Consider the following 19,518-nt stretch of genomic DNA (forward strand, 5'->3'; position numbering starts at 1 on the left):
TGGGTAGGTTGTCAGTCAGTGGCTTGATTGCTTTGGGGACAACAATGAGAAATGTGTGCATGTGTGGTGGTGGCCACATGGGGAAGCCAGCATCAAAGGATGGTAACAAATTCACAGCCAGGTAGCAGAGGTCGCCACCGTGTGTGCCAAAGGAGTCCTCATTCTAAATTCACATGCTGAGCATGCAAATTTCATGTGTCCTCAGTAGATCCTGCAAAGAAGCTTCTGAGCCTCACAGGTCCAAAAAGAGGTCCAGAGCCATGATCAAGAACAGAGGACACTCCATTGAAAGGAAAGATTGGAGGCATGGGTAGAGCTGGACAGCTCCACAAGGGCCATTTAGTTCCTTGTCCCACTTTCCACTCCTTCCCCGGTTCTCCTTTCTCTCTTTTTCTCTATTTCATTTACTTCTCTCCACCCTCCAGCCTGACGAATCAATGGGCTGTGGTCTTCCAGTTCCATCCAGTAAGTGCTGTTCCTGGGAACCTAAGGCAGAGAGACGTCTGAAAAGGCATTAGCTCAGACTTCAAAGATTAGCTCGAGCAGTAGGAGGTAAACTGTAAAGAGAGAGGCTCACAAAACAAGGTGGCCATTTTACTTGTTACGTTTCTGTGTTGTTTGGGTTTGTTTTTCTTTTTACTGCCATTTTACTATAGCAACCTAAAGACCTTGGCTGTGATCCCCCTAGCATGTTGCTATGGAGTTGCTGACTGGCAGCTGGCATCCTCTGACTCACTGTGCTAAGCCAGCTGCTCCAGCACCAACTTCCCGGAGAGACTTAAGGCTGGGGAGTGCTTAGAGGTGTTACTTGCCAGATGGAACCTCTTTGGTGAAGCTCTTTTAGGGAAAAGTTTTTTGACTTCTTAGGGGTGGTTGGAAGGACCATCACACTGTCTTCATCCTTCCCATCAACCAAAAGAAGATAGGAACCTTCTTTTCTGCTGAGAGAGATGACTACTCTGAGAATCTCATCAAGGTTCCTTCCAGTGGTAACTGGATACAGACATAGCTTCAGTGTCTTATCTGGACCAAAAATAAACCCCACATAAGCCAGCACAGGCATTCCCTTTGTCCTTCTCTGCTGGATCCAGCATGTTCACCAAGAAGGCAAGGTCCTGATTCTTATCATCGATGGTGGGAAAAGGTAACATTTCTGTGGGCATATCACCGCTGTATGCACCGATAGCCTTGCTCCAGGCAAGATGGTCCTCAGCACTGTCTGTTGAAAGGGCAATCACCTTAACCCTCCTCTGGCAAATTTGGGTGCCAGCTTTGCAGCTCTGCCAGGCCCCATGGTGCGTGCTGGGGTAAGATCTTGAGGATAGGAGAAGAGAGCACCCCCATGAGTCTCCCGTAGTCATGGAAATTAAGACGGTCAGGGACCTCGAAGTCAGGGGCCACGCCCCTGAGAAGCAGACCTCGGCATGGCGACAGCAGTGACACGAGAGGGTGAGGAGCCAGCTAGCTCTGGCAAGGGAGGTCTTGTCTGAGTTTTAAACCAAAAACACATTACAAATTAAAACAGTCATAGAAACTAAACTTTTTTAAGATAGAAAGCAGCCAAGTTTTCTCTTTTAAAAGAAAGAAGCGACAAACCACCTAAGAAGAGGAGGGTCAATGGTGCCACCAAAAGCAGTAGAAAGCTCACAAAGCTCCCATGCAATGAAAAGGCGTCCCTAGAAGCCACGGAGAAATCTGCTTCTCCAGAGTTCAGTGAGCAGATACTAGAGTAAGCCATGGAAAAAACACTGAGAGGAGAGAAAGAGAAATAGTCCCTGAAATAATAAGAGATGAGTCCTTTAAAAACTTTAGCAGAGAGGACAAGAAGAGAGGATAAGTGCAGAAAGAGCCCCTAAGGTTTGGAAAACTGCAGGCAAACAAGGAGAATAAGGAGAATAAGGAGAATTGCCATTTCTGAAACCAGGAGGAAACGTTCTGGAGGAGGAGAGTTGGAAAACAAGAGGAACAAGTAGAGAAAGTGGAGAGAGGGTAGGGTGCACTGTAGATAAAATGGTTTGAATTTTTAAAAAATACTTTTTATTATGGAAAACTTCCAAGCACATATAAAGTGGAGTATAGTATAATAAACCCCTATCAGCCTCACCCAACTTCAGCAGTTATCAACTCTTGGTCAATCTCTTTACACATATACCCCCACCAACCCATCATCCCTTGCCCGGATTGTTTTGAAGCCAATTCAAAATATGTTATTATAGTGATTTTCAAACTTTAACATGCCTCAGAATCACCTGGAGGACTTGTTAAAACACAGGTTCCTTGGCTCCCTGGTGTGGTGGTTGACCTTCTTCACCTCCCTGTTAGCTGGCCAGGGTAAGTCCAATAAATCAGAGTGTAGGAGTTGCAAGTCTGCTGAGGCTCAGGTCCAACTCCATCACACTCAGGAACACAAACTCTAAAATAGGGCCAACTGACATGGCAATGAACTTCAGAGCCATCTGCCATGACCATAGAACCTGTGGGTCTCTGTAGCCCTCAGGAGAACCAGTACCTAGGTATCTATCTACTTTGGCTGTCTCTGGTACACTGCTGAGGTGTGCATAAGCATTACCCCTCTGATGACCTCCCGACTATTTTTTGGAGACTCATAGCCATATGAACTCATTTGTTCTTTCCATTTCCCCTTTTTATCCAAAGTCAAAAAGCAGTTTTTAACACCTGATATTACATGTAGGCTGAGATATTCTGCTGGTCTGAGTTGACCCTTTTATTCAAGGTCTTCTTCTAGTTACATATCAGCTGGTGCTTGGTAGTAATCCCCTCGGCACCAGGGAAGCTCATCCCCAGGAGTCATGTCCCATGCTTGGAGGAAAGGTAATGCATTTACATGCTGAGTTTGGCTTAGAGAGTGGCCACATTTGAGCAACATGGAGGCTCTCAGGAGGTAACTCTTAGACACCCTGCAGCTCTAGGCCTAGTTCATATTTGGGGCACACAGGCTCATAATCGTAGCCATCAGTATCAAGGGCTCACTGCATCCATCATCCATGTGGAATCTAAGCCCCCTCCTGATGTAGAGGGGGACTGGATATAACCATCCCAGGGCCCACCAGATGGAGGAATAGAGTATGGATTAGAGTGGACTTACTGGTATTCTGCTGGGGAACTATTGTGATTGGTAAGGGCAGAAATTGTTGTATTGTGGAGAAAGTTGCCACAGTAGCAGCTAATGGTAGGGAGAGGGAAGAAGAGATATAATGTAGGGGCATTTTCAGGATTTGGAGTTGTCCTGGGTGCTGCAGGGACAGATGCTGGACATTGTGTGTCCTGCCATGGCACACTGGGTGGACTGGGGGGAGAGTATAGACTACAATGTAGACCATTGTCCATGTGGTGCAGCAGTGCTCCAAAATGTATTCACCAGGTGCAGTGAATGTGCCACAATGATGGAAGAGGTTGTTGATGTAGGAGGAGTGGGGGTGGGGGGGTAGGGGTATATGGGGAGCTCATATTTTTTTAATGTAACATTAAAAGAAATGTAACATAAAAGAAAATAAAGAAAAACAAACAAAAAGTATATTTTACAAATAAAGTATTTCTCTTGTAAACAGAAAGCAAAACAAAATGAAACAAAAAAACACAGGTTACTGCAGAATTTCTGGCAGAATTTCTCACTGTAAGTCTGGGGTGGGACTGAGAATTTGCCTTTCTAGGAAGTTTCCAGATAATACTGATAACATTTTGAGAATGACTGTACATATTTCAGTGTGTATCACTGAAGAAAAGGAGTCCCCTATTTAAAAATAATCACAATGTTAGCACCATACACAAAAATCAATAATTCCTTGCAATCATGTTTTCCCAATTTCCTTCTAAGTGGTTATATTAACCATTTGCTTGAGTTGGGACCCAAATAAGGTCTATACATTGCAATTGGTTAATATGTCTCTATAGGATCTTTTAATCCCTAGGCAGAATTTGAATTAGTAACATGAGAAATAGTTCATGCAGTAGCTTAGGGGGATGTGCAGATGTCTGGGATGAAAAGAGCACAAACTTGGAGTTTGAATCCCAGCTCTAACATTTACCAGCCTAGAGATGTTCTCTAAGTACTCTGAGCCTTAGTTTCTTTATTTGTAAAATGAAGAAAATGAAGACAATTAGCCTGCATCATGGAATAATTGTGAAAAAATATATTAAAAATTAGCCTATGGAATGGTATCTGATACCTAATAGGGCTATGGAATCAGAAGATGTGGGTTTGTGACCTTGGACAAGAACTAACTTCTTTAAGCTTCAGTTTCCTAATCAACAAAATGGTGATAAAATGGGGTTGTGACTGAGCTAATGGGTGTAAAGATCTTAAGCACAGTATCTAACATGTAATAAATGCTTAAATTTTTATTATTAGGAGTAAGATAAATGCCACTTCTCTTCTCCCTGATTAGGCATGGTTCCTTAGAATCTTGATTTTCAAAGTGATAGGTTGGGAGAGCCATGAATGTGAGTCTGTGTGTTCTATCTTATTAATAGTTCAGTTAATGGCACCATCAGCCTCCCAAATTATACATTTTGGTCAACCTGGATCAACTTTGAGTCTTTGTTTTTATTTCCATTGCCTCTGCTCTCATCCTGATCACCATCTGCTTCCACTTGCACTGCCCCAGTCACCTCTTAACAGGCCTGTCCCAGTCTAGCTGCTCATCCTTCATCCACCCCACCAGGTGACATATTTCCTCTCTGTTTTCTACACCCTCCCTCTCAATCACCCTCTTTTCCTCTCATTCATTCACTCATCATCATTTTTTTTGAGGTACCAAGGCTAGGGGTTGTACCTGGGACCTCATATGTGGGAAGCCAGCACTCAACCACTGAGCCACATCCACTACCTGATTTTATCTTATTCTCCCCTTGTCATCCCGGATACTCACTCCCATTCCCCTTCCTCCTATAGTCATCACTCTAATGTTTTTGATAATATGTTCTTGGTTATAGATGTGAACTTGTAAAATATGTTATTCATGTGGTTTATGTTTTTAAATGACATAAATGATATCGTGCTACCTGTCTCATTTTGTTTCTTGCTTTTTTACCCAACACTCTATGATTTTCTGTTTTTGTTTTTTCTTTATACTTTCTGTAATCAATATTATTTTATTTTATTGTGGTAACATATATAACATAAAGTTTGCTGTTTTAACCATTTTAAAGTGTACAATTCAGTGGCATTAATCACATTAACAATGTTGTGCTACTCTTAACCATTGACCATTACCAAAACTTTTTCATCACCCAAACACACTCTGGACCCAGTAAGTAATAACTTCCTATTTCCCCTTTGCTCCCCGCTTCCCACTCCTGGTAACCCCTAACCTACTTGTTCTCCGCAATCACTATCAATAAAATAATTTTAGAAGCAGAGGCTGTTGAACTGGACTATCATGACAAGAATCAGTTTTTTAAAAATGTGTCTTTATTGTAACAGTGTTGATATCCTTGAAATATTAATTTTTTGGCTTATTTCCTTTTTCTTTCCCAAATTCATCTATCTGATTAAATACATTGAGCAAATTTTGAGGTAATTTTTTAAAAGCTCTACTTTCTGATTGTTTTTGCTATTTAGTCCATCTTCTTCTGGAACCTCTGCTTTAATATCCTCCCCGTAACTGTCCTCCCTTTCATATTCTCCTTGATTTGTATTTAGCTGATATCTTTGTTCATGTCTACTAAAGTCATGTGATCCAGAATAAATACATTTTTTTATATTTGTCAACTGACATCCAAAGGTAGTCTGAGCTTGCTAGTGAAGTGGAATACCTCTCTGAACCTGGTTCCCACCTTCTATAATGCTCTTTTCTTCCCTCTATATTCTTTTAAAATCTTCTATAACCATAAACTTTTATCTTGTCATCTGAATCCCTACAGAAGGTATCTGAGGAATCTCTTCTACAAGAAAAATGCCTTTCTGGCTTACATGGCTTTTCTGTTTTGCTACTACCTGCCTGAGATTTACAGCTATTGTACGAATCTCTTGGATCATCAGACCTATCTCCAAAATCATCTGGAATTTCAACTGAAGAAGAAGAGAGAATGTATCTTTCTTTCTCTTTTACCTGTCTTTTGATATGGTAACCGATCTTACTTTTCCAAATTTTCTCCACTTCTGTTTTAGTTGAAGGAAAGATTCTGAAGTGTTGGCTGGAAGTGAATAGCACTCACCTTTTCTTTTCTGATCTACCTGATTTGAAGATGCCTTAGATGAATGCCTTTTGGAACTGGGAGAAGTCTCTGAATGGTTTCTCCTCCGTTTCTTTTGTCTTCTGTGACCAGAAGAGGATAATGAAGAAGAAACTGATTCATCAATAGAAGAAACACTTGAAGAGGAAGATGATTTTTTTCCCCTTTGTTAACCTCTTCTTCTCTTTTAAGAGCCTATGCAACTTTTCTGCGCTTGTTTCTGTTTTCTTAGTTTTCTCCTGTTCTTTTTCAGCTTTTCTCTGCATATATTTGTGAAGTTACTGCAGTGCATCTTCTGCATCTTTCAAAGTCTCATCCAAAGCCAACGTTTTCTTATAGTTTTAAATAGTTTTTAAATGTCAGCATTTAAAAATTTTTCTTCTTCTTCTAACTGTCCTCTTTCTACAAGTGTCTGGCAGAGGTATTTTCTTGCATTCGTATGACTTGGACAGTTTTCCAATGCAAGCTCAAAATCTTCTATTGCTTTGTTGAGACTTCTTTTGTTGCATATAATGCTCCATGAGCTACCAAAGCTTCCACATTTTGTCTATTTCCAGAGCCTTACTGTATTCATTTATTGCATCCACATACCTCCAAACCTTAAAATAATCAACTCCAATCTTCACACATTTTTTTTCACTGTAACTAACTTTAATAATAGCATCCGGTGGTAGCCTTCCACTTCCTCCAATCTTCATACATTTTAAAGCCCAAGATGCAGACTGCTTCTTAATGCAGAAACAAAATCGTCTTCAGAGAAATTTTTGCTTTGTAAGCCTCTCATTAAAGATGGTGGATTCGATTATTCTCTTCCTAGTTTTCCTAGTTACTCCTGGAATAACAATTCCCAAGGAACTCTGCATGATATTTTCATAGGACTCCAAAGGATTGCTATTTAGTTCAACACTCCTCCTGTAGTACAGAGAAAGCTCTTCAGATTTAATTACACCTAACTTAATCCCAGATAGGTGTGGCAGAAGAATGAGCTATGTAGAGTTACTGCAAGCTTTTCATGCTCTCTGTCAATATCCTTAATTCCAACTGGATGATATCGTCAATTTGGTAATACGCTAGTAACCCCATGGTTACTATGAGAAGGCACATCTCTTAATGGACAAAGAGCTGTGGTTTCTAAGTGGAATATATCTCTCATGATGCCACTGCCTAAACAGATCAATACTATGAAAAACTCAAATTCCCGAATGGAAAAAATTCTTCCCATCACTATATTGCCATGCTCAATACCTCAGAAAACAGTTCTCTTCAGTCCATAGGTATCTCCATGAACTGCTCTAAAGGTGGCATGACTGCATAATGATCTTCACTGTCTTCATTAACTTCAGAACCTGCAGGTACATCTGATTTCCAGGAAACTACAAAAAGCAAATCTGCTTTTTTGGAAAGGAATGTTTTTATTGTAATGCTGTCGACTCTTCTCTTTTCTGCCCTGTAACTGCTGTTGGGGCGGTGGGCCCCGAAGAAGCTCAACCACCAACCCTAGCAGGCTTCAGAAGTGTGGATTGTTCTGCTGTTTGCTCCAGAGCAGAGAGAGCAAGGATGGCCCATGACAATTCAACGACTGCTGCAGAAGGTCCTGGTCCATGGCTAGAGTTTACTGGACCTGAGGGCCAGTTGGCTGCTAATTCATCTCTTCTGTGTCCATTACTTCAGGCCGTTGGCCCCAGAGGCTGGGGGCAGTAGCCCAGAAGCCACCGGAAACACACATCAATCTTACATGATTGTCTCTTGAAAGTGTTCCCAGATCTATGCATTTTTAATTTCACAAAGTACTGCTAGGTTGTGCCCTAGAACAGTTCTACCAGTTTACTTTCCCACCAGAAGAGCATAAGGGTTTCTGTTTCCCACAAACTTGCCAGAATTTGGTATTAACCAACTTCTTAAATTTGTCAATCTCATGGGTGAAAAGAGTTCTCTTACTATTCTTTTTATTTTAATTTGTCTAATAACTAGTGAAGTTGGGCATATCATCAATGCTTATAAACCATTTGGGTTTCCTTATATGAGCTGAATAGTCATATTCCTTGCTGTGGCAGTTTAGTATTGTTTATGAATTCCAAAAATAGATATTGGGTTGTGTTTGTAAACTGGTCTGTTTCTCTGAGCATATTAGATTGTATTAAATTCAGAGGTTTCACTTTTACATGATTAAATTATGATTAGGGCTTTGATTCGGCTATGTCAGTAGGATGTTGAGTCCCTACCCCCTTGGTGGGTGGGGACTCACAGAGAAACCCACAGGGCAGAGAAGAGAGTTTTCAGTTTTAATACTGACACCTGGGGAAGTAAATACATGGAGAAGGAGAACACAGAGGAAGAGAGACAGCTCATTAGACAGGATCCTGTGGCCCCAGGAAGAGAGATGAGCCTGGTAATCTACAGTTGACCTTGTGAAGAGACCAGAGCAGCTGAGCCCAGAAATCTATAAGCCCAGGGGTGAGAGATGAACCTTATACCAGCCTACAGCTGAGATTGGAAGAAGCTGGGACCACGGAGCATTAAGAGGAAGATGGAAGGCTGAACCCTTACAGATGTCACCCACCATCTTGCTCCAACACGTGGGTGAGAAAGTACCTCTGATAGTACCTTGAGTTGCACTCTTTAGGGCCTGGTAACTGTAAGCTTCTATCCCAAATAAACACCCTTTGTAAAAACCAACGGAGTTCTGGTGCTTTGCATCAGCAGCCCTTTGGCTGACTAATACACATGCCCATTTTTCTATTGAGTTCTCTTTTTCTGATTGATGTGTAGGACTTTCTTATATATTTTAGAAATAATGCCTTGCTGGTTATAGAAGTCTCAAATATTTTTTCTCAGTCTACCTATCAGTCTCACCAGCTAATTTTGGTAATACTCTTCAATTAATTCTGACACAGTCAATCCCATCAAAAGAATTTTTCAGCCTTTTTTGACTCTTGTTTTAAAATTTTTCTTCCCCATCTTGAGGGTTATATGTGTGTGTGTGTGTGTGTGTGTGTGTGTGTATCCTTGCTTTGTAGGGCTGCCTTTCACATTTATATCTTTAATCAACCTGAAACTCACCAACTTTTCTCCATACTGAGCCAGCTTTCCCTATACTATCGGCTAAGCAACTTGTCCTTTCTTCATTGATTTGTGGTGCCTTATTTTCTATATATCAGTCACACACACACAAACATACACATACACATTTCTGAGAACTTCTTTCTGACCCTTGCTCTATCTGCATGTTTCAGCTCCAGTTTCATAGCGTTTTTTTTTTACCATAGCATTGCAGTATACTGGGGTAACTCCTTCCTTTTTGCTCTTTTTTCAATATTGACACAATAATTTATGGACCTTGGTTTTTTTATTCTGTATATATTTTTAATTTTTTTTTTAAAGTTTCCTCATAATTTTTTGTTGGGATTGTATTAAAATTGCATTGAATTTGTAGGTTAATTTTGGGAGAATTGATACCTTTGCATGTTAAATATTATAGGTCATCAACGTAGTAAATTTCTTTGCTTATTTTATTTCACTTAACACAGTTTTATATTTTTCTTCAACAATCTTTATTTTTGTGTCAAGTTAGTTTTTAGGAACTTTATAGTTTCGTTGCTATTGTGAAAGGTAACATAGTTTCTATTATATTTTTCCAGTTGATTACTGCTGCTGTTGAAGAATGATACTGATTTTTGTAAATGGGTCTTTTTCCTGATATCCTTGATGAACATGTGTATTGGTACTCATAATTAGTAAATCATGTAAAAGGTTTTCAATTCTGAGATTTTTCTAAGCAGATAATCAGATCACATATAAATGACAACAGTTCTGCCACTTCCTTTCAAATCCTTATACCTCTCATTTCTTTTTCTTATCACGTTGACCAGGACCTCCAGTATTATGTTGAGGAAAAGGAGTCTCTGTTCTTAAAGGAAACGTGGCTCTCTCTGTACCTATCATTAGCTCCTTCCCATCCCCAGGTGTTAAAACTGCCTTGATGCACTGACAAGCTCCGTCTCCAGCTGGTGCAGAACTGGTCGTTCTGTTTCCTGACTAGTAGTAGAGATAGAGTAGACCATGTTCTTCCCAGAGAAAAATAGGGGAGAAAAAGAGCCCAAGAAAAAAACTTCTCCCTCCCTCCCACCTCCTACTACCCCACTACCACCCCACCACTACACCTATTTCCTCATCTGTGGCTCTTTTCCTTCTCCTCTAGACTGGAGTTACACACATATATGTCCTGGGACCAAATTATTTGTTGTCCTTCCAGAGGCTTCTCAGAGTTATTACATTACATTCTCAAATAGACCAATTACCTCCTCATTTCTGAGGCACCCCCTCCCCAGAGCTGGGTTGAGGGAAGTAGCCAGCAGCCCTACTTGGGTCACCATTTTCTCAGGACACAGAAGCCAGAGTGACTTTCTAAAGTAGTTATGATCACAGAATGTTCTAATCCAAGGTCTTAAGGTCCCCATTGCAAGCTATCTAATATGGCATCCAAAAGTCTCAACAAGCTGGCCACACCTCCCTTTCCACTCCCCACATTACAGCCCACTCTCAGACTATCCTGGGAGACCTTCTTTTCCTGAACATTCCATGTACTTTAAACTTCTGCCTGTTCACTATACTATTCCCTCTGCATGGACTTAATATCCCCCCTTCTCCACGTTGGGAAACCCTACTCATGCTTGAAGGCTCAGAACAAAGGTCATTGTGCTTGTGAAGTCTTCTCTCCATCCCATATGTCCATATCATGCCCTTCTCAATGCTCCCCAGAGTACTCATCTGTCTAATTTGTCTTAAGTTTATTGTTACTTACTTGACTGCTCTTTTAGACAGTAGCCTCCAAGGGGGCAAGAACTGTGTTCTATTCATATTTACATCTCTGGTGCAGTTCTTAACACATAATAGATGCTCAACTGAATCGAATGATTGAAATCACAAAGTGTGGGGGAAAGAAATCATCAGAAAGAATGAAGCAATGTTCTTGCCTAATTTTGGTTCCAGTAGAGTTGAGTGTGAATTTTCAAAGGCATTTTCTTCAATAATACTCAGCAACACACAACTAGGAATGAGAACATGCACTGAAAATACCTTGTCATTCTTTTTCTCCACAGTCCCTTGAGCACTGTAGTAACAAGCATTCTACCTGCACAGCACTGAGCAATTCTTTAGATCAAAATGCACCTGTAAAATGGAAATCTGAGGCTTGGAAAAGTTAAATTGTTTTTTGCCCAAGTTCACAAGGCTGTCAAGTGATGGGGACTGAGTTCTTAGCCCAGATGATTCTTTGTCTTCATGGCCCAGGCAGGGGTTCTTAACCTTTTTTGTTCCACAGACCCCTTTGCCAGTCAGGTGAAAACCATGGACCCCTTATTAAGTTCAACTATACTGTGTAGTATGTAATAAATATATCACCAACACATCCTCACAAGAATAATGTTTTTTTGAATTTCAATTCACGCTCACGGACCACTTGTTAGAACCCCTGGTTTAGGGCCATGACTTGATTTTTCCAGCTGGCTTAGTACCTTGCTTTATTCATAGGATATTCTAAGTGAGAGGTTATTACTTTTCTGAAAAGAAACTAAACTTTAGTTGTTTTTATGAGGATGGCATAAGAACATTTGGTTGTATAACTCTCAAAATTTATACAGGGCACAGACATTTCTAATTACAGAGAAGGTTCTGGAACTAACAGCCTTTTCTAAGAGGGAGTACAAAGAGGAAAGAAAAAGTAGGCATGTGCTTTTGTCTGCATGGCCCAGACTGGGATCTTGCAGAGCCCCTGGGCTACACAACTCCAGAAAGCACATTTCACACCGTGGAGTTGTAGAGCCCACAGTTGCTGCAGCTGAGCACGGAGCCCCTGCCTGGCACGTAGTAGATGCTTAATGAATGGATGCACACATACACCTACAAGTCATGTTTGTGGTACTTTGTGGAATTTTAACTGGAAAGAAAAATAAACTAAATTAGAATGAGTGTCCCTATTGGGAGGGCTCCCACAACACTAACTACTTTGCTTTTGGTGTGACAAAGTAAGAGAGTAACAAAGTAAGTTGGGTATATCAGATACAGACTCAAAAGAGAAATTTTCACCCAGTTCTGCTGGTTTAAAAATAAAAGCTCGTTTTGGTTCATGGTGACACCTAGTGGTGGGTCAAGACCGTGGGTTTCACTTGGAGTAGATTTTCGTTATTTTATTTTACATGTTAAGGTGGCGGAGTCCTTGGAACTCTCACCTGCTTGGTCGATAAGGGAGGTAAGGTTTGGAGACCTCCCGAGGTTAGCAGGTGGGATACTGCCCCACCATGCTACCGCAGAGGCCCTCAGAATGAATGCCAGCCAGGGGTCAGAGGCGGAGGTCGCTGCCAATGACATCAGCGTCCCTGCCACTTGAGACAATAGTTCTTAGCTTTCCAACTTGCGTCTTATTTTCCCCCCATCTCCTTCTCTTGCTTCTTCTATTTGTCCATTTCTTTTATCCTCTCTCCCCTTTTCCTTTTCCTCTGGCAAAGCCCAATGGCTTCTTTCTACTTAACTCTTTTCCACTCACTTCCTTTCCTTCTTTCCTCTTCTGCTTTTACCTTCCTCTCATCCGTTCTCTTCCCCCTTTTCTCTTCCCCTCTCTCTATGCTTATTGGTGCCTCCCAAAGACATTGCAAGTCGCTGGAGCTGCACTGTGCAGGATAAGTAGCCGCAGGCCCCATGTGGCTGTTTCACATGTAGCCACATTTCAAGTGCTCCATAGCCACGGGGGGCCAGTGGCCACCTGACTGGACAGCACAGGGCATATCATTTCCATCCCTGCAGTGGGGAGACAAAGCCCCTCCAGGCTTGCATCTCTCTTGCTTCTCAGCACCTCCTTTTTAAGTGGCAATTCTTGAGTCTTCTGAGTGCTTTCCTGTCCTCCCCCTTCATTCCTGCTCACTCCAGTTTATTGGGTGGCTTTGTTTTCTCTATATTATTATGTAAACTTGGTAAGGTGACTTTGCCACAGTGAACACAAAAAATACATAATCATATTGGACAGTTTATTCCAGACGGTTAGTGATTCACAGCATCTTGTTTTCCATGCATTGGAACACATCAAAGTATTTTTAAACCAAGTGCATCAACACATCATTTAAAACAATTATACCCCAGGCCTTTTTTCTTTCTTTCTTTTTTTTTTTCTTTTGCCTTTAGTCCACAGGTTTCTACCCTTTAAAATTAAACAGTACATCTTTTGTTTATAAATGCCCGAAAATCTATATCTCATCCGTAAAATAGCTCTGGACACTTAATTTTTATTGAATACTCTTTTATACGATTTGTGTGTTTACCAAATATATATATAGCTTTAAAAATAAAATTAAATTAAAATCACTTGTTAAATTAAAAATACTATCTGAAAATAAATGTCACAATCCTGAGAACATCAACCCAAAGACTTTCCAGGAAAGTGAGCTCTCAGAGGGAAGGTGACTTCGTTGATGAGCCTGCATGGTTTGGGTGGTGGTGTGTCTTCTTAAAGATATAATGCAGGTGGATGTAGCACAGTATTAACTTTAGTTTATGCCGATGAGAATTTGCCAAGAATAGGAATGCCCTGACATTGATGGAGATTTACATTAGAAAGAGCCTTCCTTTTGCTCCCCACAGGTAATTAAAGAATAGGGATGCCTGAGAGCTTGTCCCTTTGGTGCCTACCTCAAAACGGAAATGCTAAAACTGAGCAGATCCTCTCTTTTCAACAAGGGCTTGATGAATAAAGCAAGTTACCTTTCCCTTCCTTTGCCTTAGCTGTCCCAGGCTAGACATGGCCACATTTTCTCCTTGGAACCATGGGATCTTCCAGGAAGAAGAGGATGGAACCTGAGATCTCGCTTGACATTAAAGCTGATTTCAACCCAAAGGCTCTTCCAACCTGGGTTTATGGAGCATTTAGAGTAAAGGATTTTATTTCTTTAAAAAGGGATTTGGGGGCCAGGATACAACCATCATATTTACAAGATAAGGAGTAGTTATACTGCCAATTTGAGAAAAGGGAAATTGAGGCAGGGCCCAGTAAATCTGGTGTGAGCTGCATTCAGAGCTCTTGACTTCCAGTCAGGCCACATGACATCAAAACCATATAATCATATGCCCAGACCAAACTGTAACATCTCTGTGTGGATTCATCTAAATAAAACGCTGTCTGGGCTGTGCCACCCAGGGAAGTTGGTTTGTGGTTCATTCCAGCTGGACTTTTATGGTGCCAGCCTGGCTTTGGGTGGGAATCATGGTCCTCCTGAAAGAACCAAAGGTTTGCGCTCAGGCTCCTTGGGACACACAGGAGTCAGTTTCTAATGAAAGCCTCTCTGGTGCCCTGCGTTGGAAAGACAAAGAGCAACACATCCCCTCAGCAGACGACTGGCCCAAAGCAGGCTGGTCATGTGAGACGGAGCAGGATCATCAAAGTTGCAAGAGCCTTTAGTAATACAATACTTCTGGTCCACCTTTGCATTTTATAGAGAGGCAAACGGAGGCCCAAGGCGGTTAGGAGGTTAAGTGGCCTTCCTAAGGAGATAGTGCTGCTGCTGCTTCTCCTCCACCACCTCAGCCCCCTGAAGACCCTGCGCAAAGATACAAACCCCTTCCTAGTGTTCACCTATTAAAAGACCAATACTCCAAGGCTTGTTCAATGTGAGTTTTCAGGCCAGATTTTAAAGGGAACGTCTGTGCTGTCTAATACAGTGGCTACTACCCACACGTGGCTACTGAGTTCTTGAAAAGTGACTAGTCTGAATTAGCACATTTTATAAACAGTAAAATACACACCAGGTTATGGAGACTTGGTGAGAAAAAGAATGTAAACTGTTTCAATAATTTTTATATCAGCTACATGCTGAAATGATAATATTTTAGATTTATAAGGTTAAATAAAATAAATTAGTAAAATTAATTTACCTGTTTCTTTTTACTTTTTAAAATGTGACTACAGAAAAATAAAATTTAAAAAAATTTCTAAATGTGACTACATTCTATAAAATGTAAAGTTACTTGGGTGGCTCACATTACATTTCTGTTGACCAGCACTGAGTTATATTAACATAGAGCCTGCCTTCTGCTTTGCAACCTTAGACGCCTCTTTTACACACATTTAACATACTTGCCCTCAAGTGAGAAAGTGAGGGAACAATGCAAGCAGGGTGGGTGATTTTATTGCCTGCCTTGGAGTGAGTGTGAAATGGGAGTGAGCATCTCACTTTTCCAAGAGTAGAGACCAGAGGTTTTCCACCTGCACCAACATGGATAAACCTCAAATACCTGATTGTGAACAAAGAATGCCAGTTGTAGAAAATGCATATGGATAAATTACTTCACATAAAATTCTAAAACCACAAAGCTATATATTAAGTATAGACATGCATGGGAATGCTAAACACCAATTAGGGACAGTGGATCCCTCTGGGGAGGGAGGGGGAGAATGTGATTGGGGAGGGGCTTTAATGGTATCTATAATATTCTTTCTCGGTTATGTGGTGGTAAGCAGTTGTCTGATATATTATTTTCTACCTTTATGTATGCCTGAAATATTGCATCATAAAAGTGTTTAAGATGAATACTTTTCACACATTGTTGCCTACAAACTCATGCCAACAACTTCATATGCAGAAACAGTGCTCTGTTTCAAGGCTGAAGGATAATCTGCTGTGTTGGAGGTTTTGAAAGATATATCAACTTAATACCTCCCTGAGAGATCTTCTAGGGTAATTTTGACTCTGTCCCAGTTTCCACTTTATGCTGACTAGCTTCCAAATCCAATGTGGCCCCACCAAATTATCACCACCATCACCATTGTAATCACAATCATCATCATCATCGCACTTATCGCCAAACATCAAACGTTTATGTGACACTGAGTTATTTATTCAAATAACACTAAAAAGAAATTGTTAGTCAGTGTCTCCAAGGTTCTCCAAGAGCCACCCCCTCCCTCCCTGCTCCTCACCCTTTACCATCTCATCCACCATCTGTATTCATGGATGCTTCACTGAGCAACAACTTTCTTCTATCTCTAAGCCTTTGTATATGCCGATTCACCCATCTGTTCCCTTCAAAATACTCCTTCTCCTTCAACTGTTTACTGACCCCTTCCATGTCTCTTCATAGACTAATCCAACCTAACTTATCACGATATTCATTCCAGCAGGCTCCTAGCCCTACACATAAACTGAACTTCAATGGTCACTCATCCATGCAACAAAATGTGATATGCTTATCTTCTGGTTAAGCCCCGGAAGAGGCAGCATTATACATGTGTACATATTTTTGATGTGTGAGCTTTATTTGCCTAATATGGTGATTGCAAATTCCTAAACCGTCCATTATTAATTCCCTTTAAAAGCCTAATTCTAACCTGTACCCTGAATATGGGGGGAATCCAAAAAAGCTATTGCCTTCTTTAAGCAGTAATTACTTTTTCTTTAAAATGCATGTATATGAGTAAACACCTACAGTACTTGGAGATGCCACATCATTTCACTTATCTATGGTTGTATAACAAACCACCCCAAAGCAAAATGATTTCTTATTTCTCACCATACTGTGGGCTGGTGGGTGTCCTGCTGGTCTCACCTGGGCTCGTGCATGCGGCTTTATTCAGCTGGAGCTCCTGTGACTGGAAGGCCCAAGGTGGCCTCCCTCACATGTTTGGCAGTGGGTGCTGGCTTTCAGCTGGGTGCCTCAGCTCTCCTCTGTGTGGTCTCTCATCCCCCAGTACGCTGGACCAGCTTCCTTACATGGTGCTCTCAGGACAGGGTTCCAAGTAGGCAAAGGCAGAAGCCACCAGGTCTCTTGAAGTCTACACCCGGGAAACTGGCAGCATGTCAGTTCTGCCGTATTTTCCTGGTCAAAGTAAGTGTAGGAGAATGGACTCTGCCTCTTGGTGGGAGGAGCTGCAAAGAATCAGTGACCATATTTAATCTACCACACACATATGTTAAAATATTAATTTAATATTTTGAAACAAGGAAGAAGTGTAGTTCAGTGGTTGAGTGCCTGCTTTGCATGTACATGATCCCAGGTTCAATCCCTGGTACCTCCTAAAAAAACAATACTTCGTTTGAAATGTACTTACTATACAGCAAACCCAGAAATGATAGTCTCAGTTGCCAAAATCAGTTTCTCCCGATCAGCTAAAAAAGAAAAAGCATTTATCACTGAAATACCCATCGTCAAATGTAGACGTTTTAATTCTATTTAAACCTAGATAGTATTCTCTTTTTTTCCTTCAAAAATGTAAGACTAGAAGGAAAAAACCTATCTTTTAGAGGGAATGATCAAAGACAGGCCTAGAAATTGAATCCCTAGCAGAAAGCATCTGCTGCCACTTACTGTTTAACTATGTAAGCCCCAGACAAAATGTGTGAGCAAAATTTTATAGATTGGGTCTTATTAACTGTTCTCTATTTTCTAAACTAATTTTAAGTTAATATGGAATTTTACGGTTCAGGAGAACAATTTGATGAGGACAAAAGAGAGCCAAATGGAATATAAGTGAGCAAAAGAGGTGGTGGCTATAGCAAAGCAGCAGACGGGGATGTTCTGCCTCTGCTTGGGTATGGGCAGAGTATTAATTAAATGTTATTGTTACTTGCATTAAAGAAGACCAAAAAAAAAAGTCGATTTTGTAAGACAGATAAAATGCATGGAAGGAAAACAGGGGAGACACAGTTAGGGTGGAAGAATATTAAATTTTCAAAGTGCCGTTTGTGAAAAGCTTTACTTGCCAAGAAAAAAGAAAATTAGTACAATTTTTAAATAAACATCTGGAACAGCTGCTGGTTTAATCCCCAAACCCTATCCTCAATTTGTGACACTTCATCCAGTGAAAGAAAACAAAGACTAAAAGTGACTTATATATGCAGGAAAGGTCCCTGAAAAAAAGGAGTATATGGTTTTCTTGAGGAGAAAATGATCGACAATCACAGCAGATTCAAAGAGCATAGAGGAGAGTCGTGGGCTCCGTGGCCTGGGCCAAGAGTGAAATGTAAGCCAGGTACAAATAGACCAGGAGTTCTTAATAAGGGGTCAATGAGCTTGAATTTAAATAAAATAAAATAAAAATTCTTGAAGGGACGTGTTTGTTCGGGTGTGATATGTTTATTTAAAAATTTGTAGTCTAGTGTGGACTTAGTAAGGGATCCGTGGCTTTCACCTGACTGGCAAAGGGGCCCGTGGGACAAAATGGGTTAAGAACCCCTGAAATAGACTGAGCTGCAAGCTGTAGGAAAGGGAGATACACATATGTCCAAGAATCTCCCCACCATGGTGGAAAATGTTAACTGACCTTCTAAAAATCAGGAAAAGAAAAGGAGAAAGGGAAATGGAAAAGTAAGAACCTGAAACTTAATTCTCCAGACTAGTGGCCAAAATGGAGCTCTTTTCAGTGAGTTAAAGGCATGCTGTCACCAAGGAAGTGAGAGAGTCTACAAATGCAAGCAGGAGAGTCCCATCCATCAGCCATGTGGGATCTAAGCCCCTTCTCGATTTAGAGGTGGAGTGGACATCCCCATCCCAGGATCCTCAGGATGGGGGAATAAAATAGGGATTAGAGTAGACTTGCTGGTATTCTACTATAGAACTATTGTGACTCTAGCAATGGAAGAAATTATATCATTGATGAGGAGACAGTGGCCGTAGGAGTTGTGAAGGCAGGGAGAAGGAAAAAGAGGTGTGATATGGGGGCATTTTCGAGTCTTGGAGTTGCCCTGAATGATATTGCAGGGACAGATGCAGTACATTACATATCCTGCCATAACCCACTGAATGGACTGGCAGAGTGTGAGCTACAGTGTAAACTATAACCCATGCTGTGTAGCAGTGCTCCAAAATGTATTCATCAAATACAATGAATGTACATTAATGAAAGAAGTTGTTGATGTGGGAAGAGTGCGGGGTGTAGGGAATGAGATATATGGGAACCTCTTATATATATATATATAAAATTTACTTTTTTACTCCAAAGCCTTTTTTTTCTTATATTTTTTAATATAACATTTTTATGATCTATGTATCTTTTAAAAAAAGATTGAAAAAAAAAAGGCACGCTGGGTTGCAACTAGTGACTGCTTTAGGTTCCAACTCGCCACCCACTAGCTATTTGTCCTCAAATGAGTCACAAATCTCTCTGAACTTCAGGTTTTTAGCTGTAAAAAGGGAATATGGCATGAGTTGATGAGGATGGAGTGCCTAGCATGCAATAGGGCTTAGTAGTTAAAATATGTCCGAGTTATTAGGTTCCTTGGGAGGGATAAGCTTGTTCCATTTTATTACATTTCTTGTCTCTTCACCAATCCTGAGATTTAAGTT

At 40.8% G+C, this 19,518-nt stretch overlaps 2 pseudogenes; both read right to left on the reverse strand.

The window, feature by feature from the left end:
* Positions 1-795: 795 nt before the first annotated feature.
* LOC101436501 (peroxiredoxin-6 pseudogene) lies at positions 796-6,019 on the reverse strand (annotated as a pseudogene).
* A 577-nt stretch (positions 6,020-6,596) lies between these two features.
* LOC101433063 (tetratricopeptide repeat protein 14 pseudogene) lies at positions 6,597-7,798 on the reverse strand (annotated as a pseudogene).
* Positions 7,799-19,518: the final 11,720 nt, after the last annotated feature.

The sequence above is a fragment of the Dasypus novemcinctus genome, chromosome 3, assembly GCF_030445035.2.
Source record: "Dasypus novemcinctus isolate mDasNov1 chromosome 3, mDasNov1.1.hap2, whole genome shotgun sequence".
Taxonomy (NCBI): Eukaryota; Metazoa; Chordata; class Mammalia; order Cingulata; family Dasypodidae; genus Dasypus; species Dasypus novemcinctus.